General features: G+C 31.8%; 1 non-coding gene across 1 annotated transcript; it reads right to left on the reverse strand.

Annotated features, from left to right (window-relative positions):
* Positions 1-1,704: 1,704 nt before the first annotated feature.
* Positions 1,705-1,811, reverse strand: LOC113848597. Its single transcript, XR_003501861.1, has one exon. It is a non-coding gene; the product is annotated as a small nucleolar RNA R71 (small nucleolar RNA).
* Positions 1,812-24,724: the final 22,913 nt, after the last annotated feature.

The raw sequence follows: 24,724 nt of genomic DNA on the forward strand, positions 1-24,724 counted from the left end.
TTCTTTTTCTTCTTCTGCTGCCATGGCTGTGTAATTCGTTCATAGTTAGGGATTGTAGATCTGAAATGAACATGTTGAATTGATTTGGATCTGGATTTCAAGCTTTGGAATAGATTGAGTGATTGATTCTGAACTTCACGTGTGAATTGAATGGAAATTTGATTAACTAAATTCAGAGGAACCTTTGTCAATGGAAATTGAATTTGTTCTTCAGATCTAAACCAATCACCGAGATTTTAGTTTTCTTAGGGATAAGGAACTTTGATCTTGCAATCTTTTGGTTTCTTACACTTAAAGCAACATTGAATTGAATTAGATCTAAGGAATTAGAATGGTTTAATTGAATGTTAGGTTCACTGAGTTAAGGAATTAACCTCTGAATAGTATAAAGTGAAACTGATTGTCATTCTTTCCAATTGCTTGTTAATTCAGAACTTTATTGATTAAACATTGGAGTTTTGGTGAAGCAATTCCCTAGCTATGGTTTCTCCCTCTGTTATCACATAACTGTGTGTGCATTGTCTTGTTTGTTGCAAGTTCATTTTACTTTTAATTGTTCCAGTTTGCTGTTATTAGATGTTACCACTCTCCTTACAATTTCGAAAAAGCTTAAATGGTTATAATTCTATGAAGTGATACTTGAATCTAAATTCCCTGTGGAGACGATATTTGGATCTTAATTTTACTCATCACTTGCTGCAATCCTAGTGCACTTGCTAGTGTAGATTGCTAACAACAAGTTTTTGGCGCCGTTGCCGGGGAATTTTGCATTTCAATATCATTAGTAGTAGAAAAGTAACTAGATTGAGCATTTAATTTGTTGCTTTGTTTTCAAATTGCTTTCTGCATAATTTTATTGCACCTTGTGTAATATTCTGCATAATATTTCTGTCTGCTGCATAGAATTTTTACACCTTTGTTATCTACATAATTTCAATTTTCATTGTTCTTCATAGTTGTAATTGCCATTCTGCATATTTGTACATGATTTTACAATTCTGCAATTGCTAGATTTAAGTTTCTATATGCTTTTACTGATAGAATTTGCATGAATTCTGTTGTACATTTCTGAATATCAATTGTGGTCTAATTTTGCTTTAAACTGATTTGTATATGCGTGGTAAAAACAAGAATAAATCAATTCTGGTCTTTGATCCTGACATAGACATAACTTTGAGAAGATTGAGAAAAGAGTCTAGAGCAGAAAAAGCCATAGGGAGTGATAGTGAGTTAGAAGCTGTCCATTCTCCAGAATCTCAGAGTAATCCTAGAGTGAAAAGAACATCTACACCCTTGAGACAACCAAATCCAGCAATAGAAATGGCAGAACAGAACAGATTTAAAACATTAGGGGACTATGCTATTCCTAACATGCAAGGTTTTAACTCTTCTATAATTAGGCCAACTATTCAAGCCAACCATTTTGAGATTAAACCTGCCCTACTACATTTAGTCCAACAGGATCAGTTTGCTGGAGGAAATTCTGATGATCCTAACCTGTATATTTCAAATTTTCTGCAGCTATGTGACACCATAAGAATGAATGGAGTTAGTGAAGAAGCTATCAGATTAAGACTATTTCCTTTTTCCTTGAAAGATAGAGCAAAATGTTGGTTACAAGCTCAACCACAAGGAAGCATCACAACCTGGACTGAACTTGTGAATAAGTTTTTAACTAAGTACTTCCCTCCATCCAAAGCTGCTAAGTTGAGAGGAGAAATTACATCTTTTGTGCAGCAAGAAGGAGAATCACTGTATGAAGCATGGGAAAGATACAAAGAACTGCTTAGAAGGTGTCCACATCATTGTATTCCAGATTGGATGCAATTAGAGACTTTTTATAATGGGATGAATGCAATAACAAGAACAATGGTTGATGCTGCTGCTGGAGGTTCATTAAATACAAAGTCCTTGGAAGAAGCTCAGAGGATTATTGACATGATGGCATCTTCAATGTATCAGAATTCAAACTCAAGGAACCAAGGAAGAAACTCCGGTCATGAAGCTAAAGTTCTGGAAACTTTTCTTGCACAAAATCAGCTACAAAATCAAATGTTTTCAGAACAATTAGCTGCCTTAACACAACAAATCAACAATCTGCAAACAGGGAGTATGACTACCAGTCAGCTAAGTTGTGACTTTTGTGGAGGGAACCATGCAAATGGTGCATGTGAGGCATCCACAAGTGAACCACAAGAGCAAGTGAATTATATGAATAATTTTCAGAGACAACAGCCATCATATCCCCCTGGATTTCAATTTTCAAATAATAGAACTCAGCAGTATTCTAATTGGAATAATCAATATTCTGCTGCAAAGAATTATAATTCAAATTTGCCTTTTTCTAATGCAGGTCCAGCAACACAACAGCCTTATTTTCAGAGGAATTCATCCACTCAACCTCAAGGAAATCAAAAATTTTCCAGACCTATGAATGAGAGGTTGACTGAGATGGAAGAGACTATGCTACAATTCATGAAGGTGACTCAAACAAGCTTCAAAAACCAGGAAGCTTCCATGAAGAAACTAGAGACACAGATTGGACAATTAGCTGAACAATTATCCAACAGGGATGAAGGAAGATTTCCAAGCAATACAGTAATCAATCCTAAAGAGCAATGTCAAGCCATAACTACAAGGAGTGGAGCTGTAGTTGCAAGCCCTAAACTAGCAGAAAAGAAAGTAAATGATGTAGCAGAAAGAAACATTGAACAAGATCTGCAACAAGGAAATTTTAAGCTATTGAAGAAAGACCATTCAGAAGAAAAAGAAAAAGTTCCCATGAATTCTGAAAGGAAAACCAAAAAGCAACTCTTTGAGGAAGCTTGTAAGCCAATAGATCCAGAAAAATACAAAAGGCTGCCCTATCCTCAAAGAGTTCAGAATCCTAAACAAGAGGAACAATTTGAAAGGTTTATGAATGTCTTTAAGAAATTACAAATTAACATTCCTTTTGCAGAAGCTTTGGAGCAAATGCCCTCATATGCAAAGTTTATGAAAGAACTACTTTCCAGAAAAAGAAAGCTAGAGCATGATAAAACAGTACCTTTGACAGAGTAGTGCAGTGCCATTCTCAAGAGAAAGCTTCCTCAAAAGCTGAAAGATCCTGGATCATTTAGCATTCCTTGTGAAATAGGAAACTGCACTGTGGGAAGAGCATTGTGTGACTTGGGAGTAAGCATAAATCTGATGCCATTGGCTGTTCTGCAGAAACTTGGCATAGAGGAAGTGAAGCCCACCAACATTACACTGCAGCTAGCTGATAAATCATACACTTATCCATATGGAGTTGTTGAAGATTTATTAGTTAAAGTTGACAAGTTCATTTTTCCTGCAGATTTTGTAATTCTGGACATGGAGGTGGATTCTAACATTCCTTTGATCCTAGGGAGACCATTTCTTGCAACAGGGAGAGCTTTAATAGATGTGCAGAAAGGTGAACTTATGCTTAGAGTTCAAGATGAGAAGGTAATATTTAATGTGTTTGAAGCTTTAAAATATCCAATTGAAGATAGCACATGTATGAAGGTAGATATACTGGATGCTTTCATTACACAATACCATATTAATGAAATTGATGAACTTGCTGTGTTAGAAGAAATAATATCTGTAGGAAGCAACAAATCTGAACTTCTGCATGAAGAATGCATTAAGGAAGTGCAGCAGCAACTAGAAGCTCTGCCAATTCGAAAATCTGCAGAAAATTCAGTGAAGGAGAAGCTAGAAAAGGATGATAAAGAAGAGGGAAAGCAAAGGCTAGAACTGAAACAACTCCCTTCACACCTGCGGTATGCATTTCTGGATGAGAAACATGAAAATCCAGTCATCATCAATAATGAACTTAAGGAAGAACAAGAGAAAAAATTGCTCAGAATTTTAAGAGAACACAAATCTGCAATTGGCTGGAGTATTGCAGATCTGAAAGGTATAAATCCCTCATTTTGTAAGCACAGAATTTTATTTGAAGAGAATTTTAAGCCTATTGTGCAGCCACAAAGGAGGTTAAACCCAGCCATGAAAGAGGTAGTTAAAAAAGAGATCATAAAGCTGTTAGATGCAGGAATAATATACCCAATTTCTGACAGCAATTGGGTAAGTCCAGTCCAAGTTGTTCCAAAGAAAGGTGGTATGACAGTTGTACCTAATGAAAAGAATGAACTTGTCCCTACTAGGACTGTGACTGGATGGAGAATGTGCATACACTATAGGAAATTAAATGATGCAACTAGAAAAGATCATTTCCCACTACCATTTGCAGATCAAATGTTAGAAAGACTTGCTGGACATTCATTTTATTGTTTTCTTGATGGGTATTCAGGATATAATCAAATAGCTGTAGATCCTTTAGATCAAGAGAAAACTGCATTTACATGTCCATTTGGAGTCTTTGCATATAGGAGAATGCCATTTGGTTTGTGTAATGCCCCTGCCACTTTCCAAAGATGCATGCTTTCTATTTTTTCTGATTTGGTAGAAAACATCATAGAAGTGTTCATGGATGATTTCTCTGTTTTTGGTGATTCTTTTGATGATTGTTTAGCTAATCTATCCACTGTTTTGCAGAGATGTCAAGACATTAATCTTGTGTTAAATTGGGAAAAGTGCCATTTCATGGTACAAGAAGGCATTGTCCTTGGTCACAAAATTTCAGAGAAAGGAATGGAGGTGGACCAAGCTAAAATAGAAGTCATTAGTAAATTGCCTCCACCTATCAATGTTAAGGGAGTTAGAAGTTTTTTAGGACATGCTGGTTTTTATAGAAGATTCATAAAAGACTTTTCCAAGATTGCTAAACCCTTGAGTAATTTACTTATAAAGGATGCAGATTTCATATTTGATGATAATTGTTTGCATGCATTTTCTGTTTTAAAAGAAAAACTGATTTTTGCACCTATTCTTGCAATACCAGATTAGAAACTACCTTTTGAACTCATGTGTGATGCAAGTGATAGTGCAGTGGGTGCTGTTTTAGGACAGAGAAAAGATAGGAAATTACATGCTATCTATTATTCAAGCAAAGTGTTAAATCCTGCACAAGTGAATTACACAACAACAGAAAAAGAACTTTTAGCTATTGTATATGCTTTTGATAAGTTCAGATCATATTTAATGGGTTTAAAAGTGATTGTATACACTGATCATGCTGCTCTTAAATATCTCTTGACAAAACAGGATGCAAAGCCCAGATTATTAAGATGGATTCTACTCCTCCAAGAATTTGAGCTAGAGATCAAAGACAAGAAAGGAAAAGAAAACAGTGTTGCTGACCACCTATCCAGATTACCCTTGGAGAGTTCAACCACTGAATCATTGGAAATAAATGAAGAATTTCCAGATGAAAAGCTGTTCGCAGTGGATAACATACCTTGGTTTGCTGACATTGCAAATTTTAAAGCCACTCAATTCATACCAAAGAGGTTTACTTGGCAGCAAAAGAAGAAGTTCCTACATGACAGCAAATTCTATGTGTGGGAAGACCCATACTTGTTCAAAATTGGAGTAGATGGGTTACTTAGAAGATGCATTCCACAAAGTGAGCAAGCTGAGATATTATGGCATTGTCATAATTCAGAATATGGAGGCCACCATGCAAGTTCAAGAACTGCTGCAAAAGTGTTGCAAGCAGGTTTCTTTTGGCCTACACTCTTCAAAGATGCCAAAAGGTATGTAGAAAACTGTGACAAATGTCAAAGAACTGGAAATATCTCAAGAAAACATGAGCTGCCATTAACCAACATCTTAGAAGTGGAATTGTTTGATGTATGGGGGATTGATTTCATGGGACCATTTCCCCCATCATTTTCACACGAATACATTCTAGTGGCAGTGGATTATGTGTCTAAATGGGTAGAAGCAATTCCCACAAGATCAAATGATGCAAAGGTAGTGATTTCTTTCATAAGAAAGAACATTTTTTCAAGATTTGGTGTGCCTAGAGTGCTAATAAGTGATGCAGGTACTCACTTCTGCAACAAGTATCTTGAAGCTGTATTAATGAAATATGGTGTGAAGCATAAGGTTGCTACTCCTTACCATCCACAAACAAGTGGACAAGTGGAGGTTTCAAATAGAGAAATCAAGCAAATTCTGGAGAAGGTAGTGAACAGCTCAAGGAAGGATTGGTCAAAGAGGCTGGATGATTCATTGTGGGCATACAGAACTGCTTTTAAAACTTCAATTGGGATGTCTCCATATCAGTTAGTATTTGGAAAGGCCTGTCACCTACCCCTAGAGTTGGAACATAGAGCATATTGGACTACAAAATGGCTTAATTTCGATCTGTCAAATGCTGGAAGGAAGAGAGTTCTGCAGCTGCATGAATTAGAGGAATTCAGACAGCAAGCATATGAGAATGCAAAGTTGTACAAAGAAAGAACCAAGAGAATCCATGACAAGTTCATTCTGCAAAAAGATTTCAGACCTGGCCAGCAAGTGCTGTTATTCAATTCAAGATTAAAATTATTTCCAGGGAAATTGAAATCTAGATGGTCTGGACCATTTTTAATAAAGGAAACCTCTCCCTTTGGAGCAATTCTTATAGAAGATCAGAAAACAGGGAGGGAATTCAAGGTCAATGGCCAAAGACTGAAGATCTATCATGGAGAAGAGTTTGCAAGAAACATATCGTGCTTGAAATTGGTTCCTCTTGAGTGAGGAACAACTAATGTCAAGCTAGTGACATTAAAGAAGCGCTTTGTGAGAGGCAACTCACATTTCTAACCCAGTTTAAGCTTTCTATAGTGTTTTTAAAATTTTGCATATTATTGTTTTGTAAATTTCTGATATGCTGCAAAAATTCTACACAAATATTGCTGAATCTGAGTTTCTGAGGTGCATTTGTTTGTTTAATCTGAAAATTGATGAGGTGAATGTGTAGTTAAGAGTTCAAGATTCTGCATAATCTGATTTTACCAATTTCTGGAAGTTTCTGCATAATGTATGTGAATAGTCCACTGAATCTGATTTTCTGAGGCATAATTGAGATACTTGAACTGAGATTCAATGTGAAGAGTGTGTATTTGATGGATTCAAGAGTGAAAATTTAATTAATTGAGGTTTTAGAGGTAATTGATTAATGAGAGGAGTCACTTTATTGCAGAAAAGAAGCTACGCAGAGAATGCAATTTGAGGTTTTCTGCTGGAACAATCACTTTTGCTGATAAAAGTGATCACGCAGAGACAGATGGGAAAATGAGCTCTCTGGAATGCTTCCTTTTTCTGTCAAGAGTGACTACGCACAAGTAAGTAAACTTCTAATATCTCTGCATTAGTACTTTTATTGAAAAAAAGTTATCACTTTGCTACGCGTTATCACTTTGCTTAGCAATAGTGATAATGCGCACCTCACCCTGAAAAAAATTCACTCTCTGGAACATTCACTCTTTTGAATAATAGTGATTACGCTGGGATCAATTAATTTTACAACGTTCATTTTTTTTAAAAAAAAAAAAATTTGTCACGTGCCCAGCGTAACCATATATAATCCCTAACCTGAGCACGCACACACACTTTTCATGCTTGAAACTTCATCTCTGTCTAAGTTTTCTCTGCAATTCTCACTCTCTGTGTGCGTCGACCTAGAATCAACCAACATTTCTCATTCAATACTGCATCTTCCTGCAAGGTACACTTACTCTCATCCCTCTGTAACTGTAGCTAGGGTTTTCTCTGTTTACAAACCTGGAAAAATGTAGAATAGGGTACTGAGGCACTGTAGGAGCAATACACTGAAGAAGTCTTCCCTGTCATTTATAGAGCATTCGAATCTGCATTGTACATAATTGAATAAAAGTTCTGCAAAAATTGGGATGACCTAAAAAGAATTCAGTGAAAAGTTGTTTGAGCTAAGACTGTTGAATGAGATTAATTGCAAACATACACTGCATGTAATGCAATCAAATGTTAGGAAAATACCAGGACAAGTAATTCTGCACTACTTTGATGGAATAACTTTTTGCTGAGAATGATTGGGTTACAAATTATGTTTGAAAATTGGTTGAAACTTGAAAATATTGCTCTGCGCTACCCTAATTTTTAATGATAGTGAACACATCTTGAATTTTCAGCTTAGAAATATCTAAATTTCTCTGAATGTGATGAATTAATGATTGAGCATCTATTATGTGCATTGTATAATACATGTCCTGACAGCAAACTTAATTTCAAATTCTGAGGCTATTTGGTTCAAAATAGAATGGATAATACTTCAGATAGCTGCTCTCTGTCATGTATGTTAGTCTGATGGGATAATTGAAATTACATTGCATATATTATGAACCACATTTCTGCAGAAGCTGAACTGATAGCAACAGAACTTTTTGAAACTGTAGAATTGAAAATTAGAATACATAGCTGTGCTGAAATTGAGTTAGACATTAAATTGGGATTATCTGAAATGCATACTTGATTGCAAAATGAATACAACTTGGGAATTTTGGCTGTCAACGCAAAATCAATTTGAAATTTTGGTCAAAGCATGTAATTATCTTTCTGCGTTACCCTGATAATTGATAAGAGTGTGCACTCTGAAATTCTACTGTTAGATTTTGCATGTTTTGAATAAGTTGTGCAATTGGGTGTTGGTTCTATTAGCAGATTGCATGATGAGAAGTATTAGAAAATTTTAATTTCTGCAAACTGCTTGATTAAATTTTCTGCTGTATAGGATTATTCTTGTTTCTAAAATTTTTAACTGACAATTACTCCTTCAATGCAGAAAATTCCAAAATGGTTAGGACTTCATTCAACACACTTGTGGGTCCTCCTAAGAAGAAGCAAGCTGCATCTTCAACCACCCCTAAGAAGAAGCGAGCTGCATATTCCATGACCCCAACAAGAAGATCCAGCAGAAATCTCCAAGCTGCAGCATCAAAAAGGGTCAGAACTGATGGTGTCTCAAGCTCTTCACCTATTCAGATATCTGAACCCTCACCTTCTCCCTCACCTCAGACAAGAACATCTTCACCCTCACCTTCTCCACCACCTTCAACCAGATCTCCTGCACCTGCACCCTCACCTACACCATCACCTCCACCAAGAACAGCTGTACCTTCAGGATCCTCACCACCAGCCACACATGATCCGAGATTCAGAAGTTTGGCTCATGAAAACTTTTTCAGAGCCAATATTCTAAGAAGAAAAATTGTTCCTGACAGAGCATTCCAAATAGCTGGGAACAACTATCCTGAATTTAAAGAGGAAATCCAGAAAAGAGGCTGGGAATTCTTCTGTGCAACAGCTGGCCTGGGTTGGAGGGAAATAACTCAGGAATTCTATGCCAATGCCATGAGGTTTAAAGGGAAAGGAACCCCTAAGTTCAGCTTCATGGTCAAGGGCATGAGAATTGACTTCTCACCAGCAAATATCAACAGGGTGCTGGAAGTTAATTCTGCATAACATGCTGCACAGCTGGACTTCAAAACATTTAAGGAAAGTCCAGATATTGATTTTATGCAAATTCTGGAAAGGATTGGGAAACCAGGCACCACATGGGAGCTCAACCAATCTAAGAAGCCAAAGCATATTGTCACCAAGAATCTTCTGCCCTTTGCCAAAGTATGGAGCATGTTTATTTTAAATTCGTTCATGCCTGTCAAACATAGCTCCACACTAGCTGTGAAGAGGGCTGCTCTACTTTTTGCCATAGTCTCCAACATCTACATAGATGTGGGAGAAGTAATAAGCGACTGTATCTTGGGAATACTGAAGACAAAAAGGGATTCATTAGCCTTTCCTTCAGTAATTACACTACTTTGTGAAGACGCAGGAGTAGAGTTTGGTGATTATCAAGAGAAAATCAGAGCTGCACCATCCATTTCTACAGCTCTGATCAAAGAGATTTATGCAACTATTTCCTGCACTTCTGCAGCCCCAATTCCTTCACAATTCAAGAAAGAGAAACCAATGATGATGAAGGACACTCTGAAGCAGCTAGCTGAAGGGCAGAATCAACTTGCTGAAAGGCAGACTGAGCTACATAATAGCCTCAAAGCTGGAGTCATGCTAATGGAATGTATTATGCTAAATATTGGTCAGAAATTGGGAATGACCAAAGAAGAAATGTATCATACTCCAGACTTAGCAGAGAATGCCCAGTGCCTTCGTTCTTCTGTTTTCAAGAATATGCCAATATACAGAACCCACTTTCCTCAGCCACCATTTGAAGAAGTAGTGGAAGAAGAAGAAGAAGAAGAAGAAGAAGAAGAAGAAGGTTTTGAAGAGGAAAGCTCAGAGGAAGAAGATGCAGCAGAAGATTAGTCTAGGAATTTAAATTCTGTTATTAGATTTTTTGTAAATTTCTGGTAGTTTAAACTTTTTGGGTTGTAATCACTAATTGGTACAATTTGGTTTAATTTTCACTTACCTATTTTGCAATTATATTAGCTTCTTAACTAAATACCTTTATCTTGCTGCAAGTTAATGGAAATCTGGTGTTTTTGTGCAGAGAATACCACACACAACACTCACACACATTGGATGGTGACTCTTGCACAAGCTGCCATGAAATGGGGGTTTCATTCTCTACCTCTTATTCATGTGTAGCCTCACATTACACTGAATTGTTGTTGAAAAACACCAAAATACTAGAATAAATAATAAACTACTGGCTGTGAATTCTGTTTGAAAATTTTTCTTTAAGTTGTTTTTCCCATTCTCAAAATGAAATCACACTTGTATTTTCAAAAATGAGGCAGTTGCCACTAGGTGCATATATTTCTGAAAAGTGCATTGTGTTTTCATTAATCCACATGATCACTTATAAATGCCTAGTGAGACTTAAGCTACCTACTTCTTTCCTTGTGTGATTAATCAGATTTTACTGCATTCTCTAGAACTTGCCCTTGTTCTTAATTGAATATGCATGTTACAGTTCTCACACACATGATAGAGGCCATGTTTGATATACTTAGTTAGCCTAAAATGCCTTCCCTTATGAGTAATTGCCCTAGTTTACCCCTTTTGAGCTTAATATTCCCTTTTCTTGAGTTAACTTCATTACACGCCTTGCTGAAAAACCAATTTTACCATTCAAATTGATCAAAGGCATTGTGAGTTTAATCAAGAATGAGTTTTAAAACTAAGTTTGGGGTAGCATCCAATTAAGTTGCTTGAGGACAAGCAAAATTTTAAGTTTGGGGTAGGGGAGTAGCAAGCTATCTAAGTTTGAGTTCAAAAATTCAGAACGAAAGAACAAAAGTGCTGCAGAAAAATTAAAAATTATGCAGCAAAACTGTGGAAAACATGAGTTCAAAAATAGAATCTGAGTTGAAAAGAGCAAAATGGAGATCAAAAAGAAGAAATCAGCAGTAAACTGTTGCAGAGAAAAAGAAAAAGAAATTCAATGAAAAGAAAAGAGTAAATGGAAGTAAGAAAAAAAAAAGAAAAAGGAAAATAAAAACTCTTTTTGCTGCACAAAAACGATTAGTCTGCTGCATAACTGAGGAATTTAATGTGAATTGATGCTAAACCAGACTAGTTTTAAAGTCATTCACTCAAAATGCTTCTGATCTTTTGAAATTGCAACTTGTTTCTTATTTTGTTCAGTATCTACCTTAACCTAAGCCCTGTTATAAATTGTAAAAAGTCCTCTTGATGTGTGATTGGCTGTACTAAGCAGAGGAGATAGAGAAATTGGGCAAGCATATGGTAGAGTGTAGCTGAATTGATGATTAAAGAGAGAAAATAGTACTTAAACACTGCTGAGAATTGAGGGAAACACTGTCCAGTGAGAAGTGATCATGATTTTAATGTTTCTCACATGAACTTGGATGATATATTCATTTAGATAGCAATTATTGCTTAAAATTTGATGAATGCATTGTGATTGCAATGATGAGTAATTTGATGAATATCTTGATTGAAAATTTTACAGAAAACACAGAATTGCAAATTGGAAAATTCTGATATAGCAGTTGTGAAATGGTTTCTTAAAAGTGGAAGAATTACCCTTGGTTTAGTTTGATTTGCTTGAGGACAAGCAAAAATTCAAGTTTGGGGTAGTGATGAATCCATATTTTGACCGATATTTTAGCATAATTCTAACACAAATGATAAGAAAAATATATAAAGAAAGCAGAAAAACTTAGAAAAAGAGAAGGAATTGAATTTTGTTTACATATGTAGTTATTTTAGCAATTGTGAAATTTTTGCTTAGGAATTAAGTTTTTAATCTTGTTTTTGTAGGAATAAATTGAGCAAGGATCATATTCATGGAAGTTTGATGACAAGGAAGAGGAAAGAAACAAGTCTGGACTCCAAAAACTCAAGAATAAGAAATTGCAGCCTGGGCGTTACCACTTTTATCAGTAAAAGTGATAGTTCCAGAGAGGCAAAATATCAGGAAAGCTCTGCGTAACCACTATTGTCATCAAAAGTGATCGTTCCAGAGAGTCTTCAACTTGGCGAGCTGCGCGTAGTCACTTTTATCAGAAAAAGTGATAACGCGCAACTACCTTGGCTCTGCGTTGTCACTTTTATCATCAAGAGTGATAGTTCCAGAGAGCTCTCAATATCAGGAAAATGCGCGTGGCCACTATTTCTGGGAAAAGTGTTAACGCGCAACCAAAAACTCTCTGCGTAACTACTATTTCTTATAAAAGTGATGACGTGAAAGTCTGGGAAATTTTATAAATACCAGAAGCGATCCGAAAAAAAGGGATTCTGTTCATTTTCAGTTTTTTTAGTTAGTTTCTGGTTAGAAGAAGTGAGAGAGAGGAGTGGGGATTCAGATCTTGGAGCTTCACGAAGAGGAATTGGAGTGGAGCAAGCTTCCATGGCGTTTCTGAGTTTCTTCTTCTCTTCTTCTCTTTCTTTTTCTTCTTCTGCTGCCATGGCTGTGTAATTCGTTCATAGTTAGGGATTGTAGATCTGAAATGAACATGTTGAATTGATTTGGATCTGGATTTCAAGCTTTGGAATAGATTGAGTGATTGATTCTGAACTTCACGTGTGAATTGAATGGAAATTTGATTAACTAAATTCAGAGGAACCTTTGTCAATGGAAATTGAATTTGTTCTTCAGATCTAAACCAATCACCGAGATTTTAGTTTTCTTAGGGATAAGGAACTTTGATCTTGCAATCTTTTGGTTTCTTACACTTAAAGCAACATTGAATTGAATTAGATCTAAGGAATTAGAATGGTTTAATTGAATGTTAGGTTCACTAAGTTAAGGAATTAACCTCTGAATAGTATAAAGTGAAACTGATTGTCATTCTTTCCAATTGCTTGTTAATTCAGAACTTTATTGATTAAACATTGGAGTTTTGGTGAAGCAATTCCCTAGCTATGGTTTCTCCCTCTGTTATCACATAACTGTGTGTGCATTGTCTTGTTTGCTGCAAGTTCATTTTACTTTTAATTGTTCCAGTTTGCTGTTATTAGATGTTACCACTCTCCTTACAATTTCGAAAAAGCTTAAATGGTTATAATTCTATGAAGTGATACTTGAATCTAAATTCCCTGTGGAGACGATATTTGGATCTTAATTTTACTCATCACTTGCTGCAATCCTAGTGCACTTGCTAGTGTAGATTGCTAACAACAGTATACCCTTCTTGGCCACTACAAGAGTCATCATACACATCCAAGAAAGGAAGCTCACCTTAAGGCTAGGGGATAAGAAAATAATTTTTCAAGTTTTTAGTTCTCTAAAGTACCTCTCTAGCAAAAAATCCTGCAACTTTGTAAGTGATGTCAATGTTGCTTCTCATCCTTTAAATTTTGTGAAGCATGGAATATGAAGAAAAAGGACAAGGAAGAACAACTTGAGAATAAGAAGAAATAAAAACTGAAGCCATTCACTGATAAACTCCCAACTTTGTGAGCGAGATACTTTTTTATCTGGACGAGAGGATAGTTGAGGTGATATTATCCAATCTCACCTAAGCGAGAGTGCCCTACAGCGAGTGGTCCAAAATGACCAGTCTTACTTGAGCGAGACATTCTGTAATTTTCATAATTTCAAATTTCCTATTTGAAAAATATCAAAATAAAATAACAAATAAAATAAATATATAGTAAAAAAAATGAAGATGTTACAAAAATCATAGAAATTTAAGGAATTGAACATCTTACTTTTTAATGAAGAAAATTATATATTAACTAAAAGACTATACCTAAAGTTCAATGAAAACGTATAATCTTGTCATATTCATTTAAAATTTGACATGAAATTTTCTTTAAAAAGAATGTAAATTACACAAATTACCTTGGAAGAGATATTAAGTGGTGAAAAATGACTTATTTAGCGAAAGAAAAAAACACAAAGAAAGATATATTATCCGTGGACTAATGTTACTTATAGCCACAAAATCACAACATATAAGCATAATAATAATTATAACATAACTTTTAACAAGTAGCATGCCTCATAAGCATGGGTGGTTGAAAAACTTCAAAAAAAAAAAACTTGTAAAACAACCATTGTTAAGCAGAGAAGTTATAAAATATATTTACATGGAAATTTTACAAAAGTCAAAAGACTTATGAATAAGGAAAAAAATACTTGAAGAAAATGATAAGGAACATTAATAAATTATTTTCTTGAAGTGATTTAATAAATAGAAAAAGAATTAAGTGTGATTTAGGGACATAAAATTTAACAATAAAAAATATCAATTTCTAAATTAATTTTTAATTTAATAAAATAATTCAATGAAAAATAATTTAGTTGTTATTACAAAAATAAAATATTTTGTCATTAGATAATTGTCAATGTAGTTGATAAAGTTTTTTTGTTATTTATTTTTAATTAATGACTAATTTCATCGATTACAAAAAAAAAAATTTAGAGCAATTAGACTTATAGTCGTTTATCATAACAAATAATGTTTTTTGTAATGCCCTGAGTTTTATAATCTATTTTGTTGATTAATATATGTATATTATGAATTTCTAAGTGAATATGCATTTTGATTTGTATGATATTGACATTGATATGTGTAAATACATATGGGTGCGTATAAATGTATTTGTATATGATGGTTGGAATGAGAATATTTGATTTGTGGTTGGTTAGGATTGATTAAGGAGAATAGGCTGAGTGTAAACTGTGAGATATTGTCGCTGTAACGAGAAGGCAACAGAGAGAGGGTATTTTCTGGGTGCAGTCTTGCTGTAGCGAGATTCTACAGAAATCATAGTGCAGTTTCCTCTTATATTTTCACTGTAGCGAGAGAAGGTATCATTGCAACAAGGCAGTGAGAGATGTCTCACTGTAGCGAGAATGTCGCGACTAGAGGGGTATTTGAGGGGTTTAGGGTTTGAAAAATTCATTTTTCACTTTCCCTTTCGAGATCTCTCTCTGTTCTTTCGATGTCCAACCCGTTTTTACTAATTAAATTGCCTCCAAAGCTATTGGGTAGCTAGATTGAAGGTTGAAATCGAGTTTAGGGCATTTGAAGGTGAGTTTATGAGTTAGGATTTTTGGATTTTCATCCCTTTTCTTTGATGTCTCGATTTCTCATAGGATTTTCCCTATATTTTGGACGAAAGTTCATATGAGGAGCACTTTCATCGTATCATGTTAGGTCTTCAATTCGAGGTAAGGAGGGACTCTACCTCATCTCTTTATGTCTTGAATTCGTTTATATTGATAGATAAAGCAATGCGTGTGTTTTAATGAAAATGAAGTGATGGGTATGGATTGTGAAGGAAGATGTTGTGTGTTTATGTACAATGTATCGTAAAATGACTTGATTGTGGTAAAATTAGAATAGAAATAGTGTGATTGATGTTTGAGGATAATGTGGTAGATGTGGCAGGCATTGTGTGTGATGAAATGAATGGTTGTAGGGAGATTATGATGAAAACTGTGTGGTTGAATATTATGTGGATGTTGTGCCTTTGATTGAGAATGAATAATATGAGATAAATGAAATGTGTGTGTAAAATGCATGATGAATTGTGAATGTGAATATATTTGAATATGTTAGAAGCTATGAATGGTTCAGTGATACACTGAGGGTGTGGAAGATGAGAGCGGTAAAAATACCTTGGGGAAGAGAGAGTGGTGGTAATGCCAACAGTGAGCGTGGGTGCACCACAGCCCACACACTCTCCTCCTAACTTGGCCTCTGAATAACATCTTTGCTTGAGGCCTCAATATCGCACATGTTGTATCTGTGGAACGGAAGCTATCCAACAACCATCTATAATGTGAAATTAAGTAAGTCCCTGAGGTTGAGGGCATCAGGAATCTATAATCACAGTGCCATAGTGAGCGTGGCTAACGTGTAGTGAGTGCATGTATATGTGTGAAATGTTTGATGGTATAGTGAGCACACCTGTGTGTAAATTGATATACAATTATGTGTAAGTATTATTGAAAGTGATGGATTGATGGTTGTTTAAATGTAATTTTATCATATTAGTAATTGTTGTGAAATGTTCAAGGTGATGTGAGTCTCTATACTTGTGTGTGATAGTGTAGAGTACTCACCCTTACATTTATCTTTCAAGTGACCAAGACAATCAGCACCGGGCTTAGTAAAGGAATGGATGATATTGCTATAGGGCTTAAAATATTTATTCTTAGAATTGAAATGTATTAATTAAGTCCTATAGCAATGATTGATTCAAACTTGTAATCCATCCTTATTTTGAAATACTTTAATGAAATTGTGTGTTGGGAACAATTAAATGAAAATTTTTATTTATTCTCACATATTGTGAAATTTATTTATTTTAAAAATTAAATTTAAGGTGTTACATTTTTAGTGATTTTAATTATTGATTATTATAAGTGACCATTACAAGCAAGTCATTGGAAGTTCTTTTTTCTTGTATTATACAATTAAGTGAGATCTACATTAAGTATTATTTACAATCTAAAAAGAAAAAAAAACACAAAAATAGAAATAAATCATTTTCAAACTTTTTACAAATCACAACAAACTTTTCACAAACTTAAAAGACACTACACTAGAAAAAGTATTTGAAATAGTTTAGTATTAGTTGTGAAAACACTTCTAAACACTCTAAGAAGACACATTATATAAAATGTTTGAGAGTAGTTACTTTTTAGAGAGGTTGCATACGTTAATCATTTTCCAACTACTTTAAAAATAGTTTTTGCAATAATTGTCCTATAGGTGACTTTAGAAATCAATTATGTTCACTTTCATTGTATAAGTAACCATTCCAAATTGGCCTAGAATGCCAACATGGGGCTTAGACAATAAGCTAAGAGGCAATTATTATTGTATAATTATCTAAATATTTATTCAATTGCCTAAGAGAAACACACATGATTTTTTCTTAGAACACTTAGGCAAACTCTATTTTTTAAAACAAAATAATTTATAACCTATTAAAAATTAACCCAATTAGATAAAGAATAGGAAATAAAAAAGAAAAAAATATTGTTCATCATAAAATAATAAAAGTTATGTCTAATTATAAAATAACATATTTCAATCACTTCAATTAAGGAAGGCAAGAATAAAAAAGTTAACCTTCAAAATATTTATTTTAAATGGTGGAACATGAACCTATTGTAAATACATTAATTTTATATCTTCATGTATAAAAGTTATTTTGAATCATTAGGATTGATAACAAAGTTAGTATGTCAACTATTTTGCATAAACTTGCCATTTGAGGCTTGAGACAATTAACACAATAAAAGGAACGTTCATATTCATATCCATCTTTGGTGTTATGCATAAATCTCAAGAAAATCGTCTAAATTTAATTAATTCATGTGTTTGATTTCTTTTATATGTATAAATTAAGCTTTTAGTTGAATTATATATATTTTTCACAATTGGACAAACTCACAATTAAACCACCTTTTTGTTTAATTTGTCATTATGTTCACACGCTCTCTTTTATTAAATGACATAATATATTTAACTTATCTTTATATATATTCATGTAGTTGTTTAGATAAAAATTTTGTATGCTTAACAAATTTTACCATTTTTTCTTCTTTCTACATCTAGTCATTTGTATATGCTTTTACTAAAACTAAAGGTCAAGATGGTCTTAGACTCAACACAATTCAACCTCTCCAAGAGATGCTATAGGTATTTTATGAGTATCCTTTTAAAAGACAACTATTATTTCAACATAATCTCTTCATATTAAGTACAAGATATTATAGAAAAAAAGATTTGTAGTATCTTTTCTTAGTTATTCAAATTGTTTAATGCTATTTAGCTTCTTCTTCTTTTTTACTAGTGCTTAACGCTATTTAGTTTGAAGAAAAGTTTGATATTCTCTCACAAAATAATTGAAAGAAATATAGAAGATAAATTATACTATATTATAACTTAAACATGACTTAAGCGTTGTGTGATTTCATAAGAATAAATAAATTATCACTTTTTTAATTTAATTTTTTAATGACTTTATATTACTTAAATTATTTTTTGTCTAAATAATCGAGAATTTTATGATATATTTATTATATCTAAAATTTTAAACGTATTAGAAGTAAAAAATTTAGAGAAATTCGAAAAGAAATAAATATGTGAGATTAGAGTTTAATGAAACAAAATTTTGACTAAAATTTAATATTTGGACTAGTGTGTTTTGACGAAAGTGATTTTAAATAATTAAAATAATTAAATTTACTAGATTTTAACTAATAATAATAATAATAATAATAATAATAATAATAATAATAATAATTTAAGTGTTTTAGGCAGAAAAAATTGACAAAAAGATTAAATTTATAAAATTTTAAAAGTAGATAAACTTAATCAATTCAAAAAAAAAAATTTTGAAGCACTACACTGCAAGAAGAGGATGCTTTACCCATGATTAATTAGGACATTAATGAGGGTTTAAACTGCCATAAATGATGTTACCCATGGTTGACAAAATCGTAGTTAATTTAAGCGTAGCAAATAGATTACCTGCGATTTTGAACAATCATAGATAATTTTTGTATTTTCCATAGTTATTTAACCTCTGTAAATTATCTGTAGTTTTTTATAAACACCATTAATTTCCTGCGCTTCAATAACCACTGTTTAGTTACTCGTGGTTTACTAACTATTGTTAAATACATTGAGAGATTATTAATTATTATAGAAAGAAAGAGCTTTTCTTTTTTGTTAATTTCTTCTGCTATAATCATGCATCATCACTCCTATCATGTGTTCCATTAACTTGTTTATGTTCATGAAAAATTAATCTAAAATAAATTTGTATGCAAGCTTCCACACCCACATTCAAATAAATATTTTTCATCGGTCTTCAATGACAATTCTAAACCCAAACACAAACCCCAAATGTAAATCACAAACACAAATCATACCTGGTTAGGAGACAATAGGAAAATTAAATTGAACCTTTATGCGATAGAGAGGGCACAAAATTGATTCAAAGAGGAGTTGACAAAGAGGATGTCAAAAGAAGAGTTGAGAAAGAGGGTATGAACCTTTGGCAATAATAGGTTTTAGGGTTGGGAGAGAGGAGTATCTACGTGCACGGGTAAAGTTATGATAAACGGTAAAAAAATATTTTAATAATTACCTAGGTTTTTCATAACCATCATTAATTCACTATAGTTATTATATTTAAACCGTAGGCAATATTCAAACTTAACAATGGTTATATATGAAAAAAATTAATTTTTCTAGTAATGCTAAAATCACACAAATGTCAAACTAAAGAATCAAAATTGTAAATATATGTGGGGCAGGATCTTCTTAAACCGGTATAAATCTAAAAACTCCTACACCCAATTAAGTCTTTTATTTAACTTAAATTTAACGGGTTAAAATTTATTATTTCACTGGCCATTAGATTTAAGTTAAATGAAAGGTTCAAATTGGATATAAAAGTTTTTAGACTTACATTAGTGTAAGAAGATCCTTCCTCAAAAAAAATATATATACACACACACCACCTATGATAAGCTTAAAAAATATATATTAGAAACATCAAAATAATTTGAAAAAAAATTAATGTTACAATGTTTAAGTTTTCATAACTTATTTTCTCTTGTAAAAAATAAAAATTTATCATATTGTTTCATTAATTATATGTAGCTAATGTATGTAAAATTTCATAATTTTTCTCAAGTTCTAGTTACATTTGGAGAGATCATACATGGTCAAGATAGGACAATAGTGATAGAGTATTTAAGTCATCTTTGTATACATACTAATATAAATTGTATTTAAATAACAAAATTATCCTTCTAAAAAGTGGTGGAGATGGAAATAACGATAACAATAGTGAAAATGATAATAATTGTAATTTTAACAATAACAACATTGGTGATGATAATGATAGTGATAGTTTAACATTGTTAGAGGATATTAAAGTTGTATAGCCTGATTAATTATATGTTTATTACTCTTATGGGACTTTTTTAATTTTACTATATATGTGTGACAACTTGTTAACCTTTAATTTGTGTTGATAAAATTAATTTTCTAATATATTCATTAATGTATGTGCATATACTGTGTTGAACCATATCAAATTCTTTTGTCATGTTTTTTCTTCTCCTTCTTACTCCAAACATACAATATCAAGAGTTATAAATTCTTTTCATAAGATCTTAGTATAGATAAGTAATAGAAATGATGACATTAAAAAAAGTGAATGTAAATATTAAAAAGTTTGATGATAAAGACTTTAATTTGTACTAAAAGAAGTTGCATCAATCTTTGATAGAAAAAAAGTTAGACAACATGAAGCAAGCAAATTGGCATTGGCTAACAATGTCACGTTCAACGTAATGAATAAGAAGACTACTACAAATCCAACGAAGACATTGTAAAATATATATATTAGAATTTATTTGTAACTAATAATAATGTATTATGTTGATTATCCAACCTCAAGATGATCATATTAATAAATTTAATTTTATCAAAATTAATACAAGTCATTTACAATGATGAGGTGAAAGCATTAATTATATTATCATTGAATAATTGAGTTGCAATTGTTATTGTAGTTAGTATTTCTACCCAGAATAATAAACTAACACTTAATGTTAAAAGCTTAATAAAATTGTTATTGTTTTAATTTTCCTTTTAGTTCAACATTGAACAATAAAACTAAGAGTGAGTAATCAAAAAAGATAAAATTTGGCTCAAGGTCAAGGCAAATCAAAGTGTAGAGGAAAAGTTTAGACAAAAGTTAGGAATGATATTATTTGCTTGAATTATGATAAAAATCTCAAAGAAGAATAATCATAAAAAAAATTGAATGATGATGAATCTACAAAACACAATAATAAATGATATTATAAATGCATTAATTTGTAATTTGGGTAGTCCTGTTGATTTATGGATTACGGACTAAGATATGTTGTTTCATACTATCTCTTCTAAGAAATTAATATTTAATTATCGGTATAAAAATTTGGGAAAGTTTACCTTGTAAATGACAAATCTCTTAATATTATGAAAAAAAGTGATATTAATATCAAAATATCTAGCAAAATTATGTAAATATTGAACAATGTTGCATCATTTCTTAAAGAGAAATTTAAAATTTATAGGTCAGTTATATGATTAGAGGCATTACTCCACGTTAGAAGATGAAGGTTAAAAGGTAACAAAAAGAAAATTTGAATAAGTGAAAAAGAATAAAAATTTGAGCACACAAGTGAAAAGAAAATAAAGATTAGCATAAAAGGGTAAGATATAAAATTTGAACCATATTAATATTAGTGTCTATAACATTGTATCTTTAGATTAAAAAAAAAAAAAAAAGAATTAGCTTCTCATAAAGACATCAAAGTTGAAAAGACTATAATTGATGCATACAATCCATTAGGGATTGTTTAGGAATAGGTGTTTTGGAAGGGAAAGGAAGAGAGTGTAATTTTTAAGTAATTTCTATGGTGCCTCGAAGATTATGAGGATATTCTATGTCATTTCACATGTAGAATAATTATTATTAATATTGTATTAAATATGTATAATAGATAGTGGGGGATAGTGGTCTATCATAAAAAGATATAAATGTCATTTAATTTTTAAGATATTAAAACAATCATAATTGTTGATTTAAGAAAGGTATAAAATGTCCTTTCAAGTTTATAGGCATGGTAGTAAACACTAAATTTTTATTTTAAAATAAATATATTTAAAATAAATATTTTTTTCAAAGTAATGTATATATAAATTAATATATTAACATAAACTAAATGTGTTAATCATATATTGATCATTATAAATGATATATAATTTTTTAATTTAAAGTTTAAAATATATTCTTATTTTTTTTTCCTCCAAAAACCTTATCTCAAACATATTTTTAATGATTAGTCCTAGTAAAATATCATAGAGCCTCACATTATTATGTCATATTCACTTATGATTTTATAGGAAAGGTGTGGATTTATTTTGTAAAGATAAATCATACGAATTTTGTGTTTGAAAAGTGAAAAATAAAAGTTGAAAACCAAACAAATTTAAATATCAAGAGTTTGAAATCTAACAATGGCAAATAATATAATATAATAGTCAAGAGTTTAATGACTTTTGTTTAAAAAATTTAGTATCGTAGTCAAAGAATGAAAACTTGAAGAAATAGACTAAATGCATATGAATCCAATATGACTTGCTTAAAATATTTTGGATGGATGCTATAAAAGCAAAAGTTAATTAATTTACTAGTTTCTTTGAAATATTAGTTACCTTAAAAAATGTATGATTTAGAAAGGTAATGAGCTTTTCGCGTTTAAGAGTTTTTGGTTGTGTTTCATATGTTAATATAGACTTTGATAATAGAGAAATTATTTTTTTGGTTATGAATTTGACATTTATAACTATAGGTTTTAGAAAGACCAAAACAAGAAAATTGTTAAAAAGTAAAAATGTCACTTTTAATAAAAACATGTTTTATAAGAACATTTTTTTTGGCAAAATATATAAGTGCAAGTAAATTGTCAAAATTTTCTTAGAAAGTAACATTAAAGAGAATTCAAAATGTAATGTAGCCAATAAAAGTCAAGATAATTTAAAGTAAACGATATAAAGATAGTTCTTAAGTTGATATAGAGTCAACAACAATGTTTAAAGAACCTTTTGATCTAAGTGAGAAAATATAGTAAAGTGACTAAAACACCATAAAGATATTCTCTTTCATTGTTTTATTTGTTATTAATTGATGCTAGTAAATAAAAATATTTTGATGAGGCCTTATAAGAAATGACTCTATTAAGTGAAAACTAGTAATAAAAGATGGGATAAGATTCATTTAAAAGTAAGAAAAATGGTCTTTAGCAAAGTTGAAAAAGAAAAAAAATTACAAAATATATAGGTATATACACTAAAAGAAAAATATGATGGCAATTAAAGATACAAAATAAAATTTGAATGGAAAGAGTTTTATCAAAAATCGTGAATTAATTTCATTGTATTTTCTCTCTTTCTAATAAGATAACTACTATTAGACTTGTTCTAAGTATTATATTAGTAGAGAATTTTGAAATTTCATGTAAGGATAATATTGTATACAACCTTCACAAAAGTTCATATTGCTTTAAACAAGTATTAATTTAGTACCAAGACGCATTTTCCTACGTGTGATCAGGCTAAAGTGAAACAACAGTTTTATAAGGAATTCTAGATTCAACATATGCAACATGAATTATTATGGCTATGTGAATAATTTTGTTGGTAATTATAATATTCTTGCTTTATACATTGATGATATATCTTCACCTGAATATTATATCAAATATTAGACTAATTTAAATCAAGTTTAGATTTTAGAAAATTAAGTTTAATCAAATTTTTATAAATAATAATTATTTTATAAATTTTAAATGTAATTATATTCTTCTTTTTTTTTGCTATTAATGTGGGCTAAAAGCACAAAAACAAAAATAACTAGGGACTGGATCTACTTAGGGGTTCAAATGCCACAATGATATCCATGTTGCAGTGGTATCAAAAGTTACTAGATTCTTCTTAAAAACATGCAGTTTAGGGAGCAACCTAGGTCATCTCTCACAATGATGCAATTACACATTGTTTCAATATCAATTATGCGAAAAATGTTGTATGTTTGGGGGAAGTTTTGTGATTAAATGCAGAGAATTAAATCGCAAAATCACAGAGAAATTAAAACATAAATTGCAATGCAGGTAATCAATTACAATCAAACCAAAATTGAGAATGAAAACCGAGATCCAGAATACACAAAACACAAACGTAAGTGATTATACCGAATTTGTTTAAATCTCTTGTGTACAACAATCAATTAATTAATTGCTTGTTATACGATCAAGAACGAGGCACAATTCAATCGAATCATACATTCTATGCAATTACAAAATTGTAAGATCAGAAAACAAACTCGGAGCAATCATAAACATCTTGAACAAGTGCGATTTGGACTTTGGCAACGTAATTGAAGGAGAAACGTAGGAGAAAACATCTTGAAATTGAAAAAACTTAATCGCCTTTTAATTGTAAATGCAGAGGAATACGAATTCGAAATGTAAAGGTGCAAGAGAAGAAGAAGAATGGGTAAAAATATGAGAGGTTTATTGGAAGTGGGGAAGTTCTACAAAACTAGAAAAATGAAAAATTGAATTAAAGGTGCTTCCAAATCAGCTCCTGGCCTTTATAAATACTAGTCCTAAAAGAATAAGATAAATGAACCAAGGCTGGGCCAAAAATAAATTCAACAAAACTGGAAAAGAAAGACAAAACAAAATTAATACAAAAAGTCAAACTAAAAGTCTAAACTTCTAAAAATTGTAGAAAATAGCTCCGAACTCCCAAAAAACACTATC

Source organism: Abrus precatorius, unplaced genomic scaffold (genome assembly GCF_003935025.1).
Source record: "Abrus precatorius isolate BTA unplaced genomic scaffold, Abrus_2018 Scaffold8, whole genome shotgun sequence".
NCBI classification, from domain to species: Eukaryota; Viridiplantae; Streptophyta; class Magnoliopsida; order Fabales; family Fabaceae; genus Abrus; species Abrus precatorius.